Genomic DNA, 4,223 nt, shown 5'->3' on the forward strand with positions numbered 1-4,223 from the left:
CCGAAACAAGGTGTTTTTCTACTGATTGCTTATTAAGTTAATGAAGTTTCTGAAACATAATTTCTTTAGCGGCATCGGTTCTTGTTTTGATTATTGATTTAATTATTCGTTTTTATATTTTCGGGTTTTATTTATCATTATTTTTCGGGGTATTTTTTTTCCTATCTCTATCTATATACACCTACTTGCAAGAACGTTGTCATACGAAAATAGAACATTAGTGATTTAGTGGGATAGGAATTACATTAAAAAACAAATGAAGATCACTGAAGCTGAACTTATTCTTTTGTCTTTTAATGTATTCCTTTCTCACTAAATCATGTTCTAATATCGTATGACAACGTTCTTGCAAGTAGGTGTATATTTGTATTTATTTTTGTTTTATTTTGTCGCGCTTAGCCATAAAGCAGGAGGTAAAACAGCCCTAAAGTCGTATATTTTTAAGGCTATGTTAAACAAACTCCCTGATATAAGATAATAACCTGCTAACAATTGATGGTATTGGTGAGTAGATCATTAAAACATACGTCTGAATAGCTAATTGCTTAATCATTAAGTGTTGGACTTTGCAGCTTTGGTCATTTTTACTTCCTATCCTTCGAGTACGAAGGATCGTTTGTCTTTAGCCATGACTTGGCTGACTGTAGTGCTGATGTTATTTACAATACACTACAGTAAATGTAATGAACAGGATGACCATATGGACAAGCATGAAGAATTCCTGTTTACTGCTTTTCCTGCGTCCATTTTGTCATTTCCCATCCACACCAAAGACATTCAGCAACAAACCACTCAAGTTCCTTATAAAATGGAGTGTGTCTTTGCCTGTGTTGGGGTTCCTTGGTGTCAATCGATGAACTTTCAAACCACAGCCAAGAATAATGGACTTCACGTATGTGAGCTGTTATCAACCGATAAACATACTCACCCGCAGAACATGACACGAAACGACACATTTACTTATTTCAGCATCAAGGTACTAATTTTAAAGCAATTTATTTTCTTTTTAAGCTTTAAGATTTTTTGTCTTTTTTCTTAAACAAAATAACTGCAGATGTATGTCGATCATAAATGATAAGAAAAACAGGTACAAAAACTCAAAGGTCGCATGATTCACTTTAAAAAACATTCGTTGCTCATAGCAACCAATTCGCATGTTATATAAGTAATCTCAACAACTATCAAACTGCTAATTAGTTGAAAGTAGAATCTGTTGGTTACTCTAGTAGGAGGGTGCCAATGGGATTAGAATCTATTCTTTCATATTTAAAACATAACAGTTACGTTACTACAACCAGCAATGCTATACAAGTGAATACATAGCTGGAACACTCGTTGCTATAGCATTAATAATTAATAAATTTTATTAATATTTATTTCATTAATAAGAAATAGATCTCCTCGGCTCGGGTGTGATGTTGTCCCATTTCAGACCGCGTGTCATTCCCTTGAGAATAGTTATATTTTTCGTTATTCAGTTGAGTTGTTTCCATATTCATGTGCCTTCTCATGTGCAGTCGAGCGTCAGCGTTAAACAAATAAAATGGTCTGAAATGGAAAACGTTACGCCCAAGCCGAGGAGGTTTATTCCCAAAGCAGCAGACTCGGAAAGCGTTGATATTTATTAACTTCTATTTTATAAAATTTACAGGATACTTGTGAAGTGAACACTTGTCCTAGGCGAAGTTTTTGTTTCAGCAAAAACAACAGACAAAAAGAATATTCCTGCATTAATTGTAAGTTTAATCATCTAATTTTTGTTATAATTCTTGCACACGCTATAAAAATTTTACAATTAGCCCTTTAACAAAGTTGAAAAAACTGCTCTGCTCTGCTCTGCTCTGCTCTGCTCTGCTTTGCTCTGCTTTGCTTTGCTTTGCTTTGCTGATGTTGATGTTGTTGTTGATGTTGTTGTTGATTACTATTATTACTAGCTTACACCTTACTTTAAAAGGAAAGCAGAAAAAGAAAAAAGAAAAGAAATAAATTAATATTATATTCCTAGGTTTAGGGCTAACAACAAACTTCTCTGTTACTGGTACTGGACAAAATGGCACCATCCAGTCATACACTGTGCCAAGTACACGGACGTACCTGATACGCACAGGAGGAGCACGCGGTGGTACTCATTCATACGACTATGGTACCAATCCAGGAACGTACTATGGTGGACGAGGTGCTACCATGGAAGGCTTTTTTCAATTATCCTCTGGTACTGTACTAAATATTGTAGTCGGTCATCGAGAAGGAAACTCAGTTGAAGTGAAAGGAGGGAAAGCAACAACAGAGACCTGCAGCACAGCTTGGCTTGTCTGTTGAAGATAACGCCGGTACTGGAAGTGGAGGAGGCAGTTTCGTGTATACCACAAGCAACTCGCTTCTCATTGCCGCTGGTGGCGGTGGAGGAGCAATCGGAGGTTACAACGGTGTTGACGGTCAAGCAGGAACGAGCGGTACAGCCAGTAATGGTTCTAATCCATCAAAATGTTGGTACAGGAGGCAGTGGAGGTAACCCAGGAACGTGTAACTCAGCTGGTGCAAGTTTTCATGGGGATGGGGTTCTGGTTGGAATGGGCATGGATGTGTAAGATTAGGCACTTCACACGGTGACCGAGGTGGATCACGTCTTCAAGGGTTGGGTCGAGGCCTTGCTGGGAAAATGAATAGTGGTAAGTACGGGCGACCCGATCTGGTGCAGTTGGAGGATGTGGAGGGAGGAGGGGGGTTTGGGTCAGGGAAGGGGGCCTTCAGGGAAGGGAGAGAGAAATGGGATAACCGGAGCATCGGGAGCGGAGGAGGGTAATCAGGGGAGGAGTGGCTCTCATAAAGAACAAGCGCGAGGGGGTGGGTGGGGGATTCGTATTGTAGTGGACCAGCTGTAGTGTTTTTTTTATGTTGTAACGGTGGGGGAACGAGAAATTTGATGGTTTGTGGTGATCATAATGTTTGAAACTCTATGTTATTACTAATGTACCACTAGGGGTTCTCTTATTATCTACTTTTTTTTTAGCTTATTAGTCTTGATATTATCGTCATCCTTTCAAATTCACGTGATTACAAGTCGAAATATGAAGCGAACAAAAGACAGAGAAGAATGTAGTGCCTTTACAAACCGGAAAAGAGAGATGGAATTGATGGATTTGGAAAAAACGGATGTTCTTTGTCTTCTCGATGGTCATCAAGGAAACGCGAACCGTTATCTTAGAATTCCTTGTTCAAAACCTTCGGCATATTTGTCCCACTTCTAGCGTTTCCAGTTGCAAAGGTACATTTCTTAGCAGGTACCACCGAACTTAAACTTCAGTTACACTGTGAAAGTATTTTCCAGAAATAGACATATGAGGTAATGAAAGGGCTAGCTACTTTGAAAAGCTTGAAAGCTAAACGATGTTGAAACGCTTAGACCCAAGTGCCAAAAACGGTAATGCCCGAGTTTCATAAATCGATGCTCGTTCAATCTAGTAAGCTGACTTCAAACGGTAAAGGACCACAAGTGATCATTAACAATTAGCATTGGTTTCAAGCTAAGATTAGAGGACCAAATATTTGTACTAAGTAGAATTACAAAATAAAACTTATAAGGGGGTTAAAAAGCGTTGGTGTTACGATGGCCGCTTTCTCACATTGAAACTCTGGATTTTCCTTTCGGGGGAGATAGTTAATATTCAACAAACATCTGGAATATACTTCGTTAATTTAATTTTTGATGCAAAGACGCGGTGGTGAAGAAAAAGTTAATATTACCGGTGATAGTCCCGCACGAAACGTATGGCCTGTACCTCACCATTGTATGAGTTGCTCATGACCATCAATTCAAATGTATATCAAAAACATGAAAACATTCTGCTAGAGCCTTGCTTCTCTTCTTACTGCAATCTAATTTTCAAAAGTTTGTTTCCTCTTCGGTAGTTGGTACGGGAAAACTGAAATTTGGCTCAAGATTCACTCGTGCCTTATAGCGTCATAGTTTACTCTACAATACTAGAAATCCCTTGCGCGCGTTTCATGTTTTTGTTTTTCTTTTTTTCGTCAGTTAAATTTGCACTATAATGGGTCTCACTATTTCCAATAGAGGAAATACAAAGTTTAATAAGGAAAAAAAAAGATGGCGCCATATGCAAAAGACTATATCTATTGAAATTGAAGCTTGAAACTGTTTGAAAACTGTTCAAGTACGTGATACGTGCTCTTTTTACAAATGGGCGTTTGCAAGGGGTGGGTCT

At 38.5% G+C, this 4,223-nt stretch overlaps 1 pseudogene; it reads left to right on the forward strand.

The window, feature by feature from the left end:
* The first annotated feature begins 1,893 nt into the window (after positions 1-1,893).
* On the forward strand, positions 1,894-2,775 carry LOC116293138 (uncharacterized; annotated as a pseudogene).
* Positions 2,776-4,223: the final 1,448 nt, after the last annotated feature.

This window comes from Actinia tenebrosa, unplaced genomic scaffold (genome assembly GCF_029948245.1).
Source record: "Actinia tenebrosa isolate PJP-AT-01 unplaced genomic scaffold, QUT_ActTen_1.0 PGA_scaffold9__36_contigs__length_13948895, whole genome shotgun sequence".
NCBI classification, from domain to species: domain Eukaryota; kingdom Metazoa; phylum Cnidaria; class Anthozoa; order Actiniaria; family Actiniidae; genus Actinia; species Actinia tenebrosa.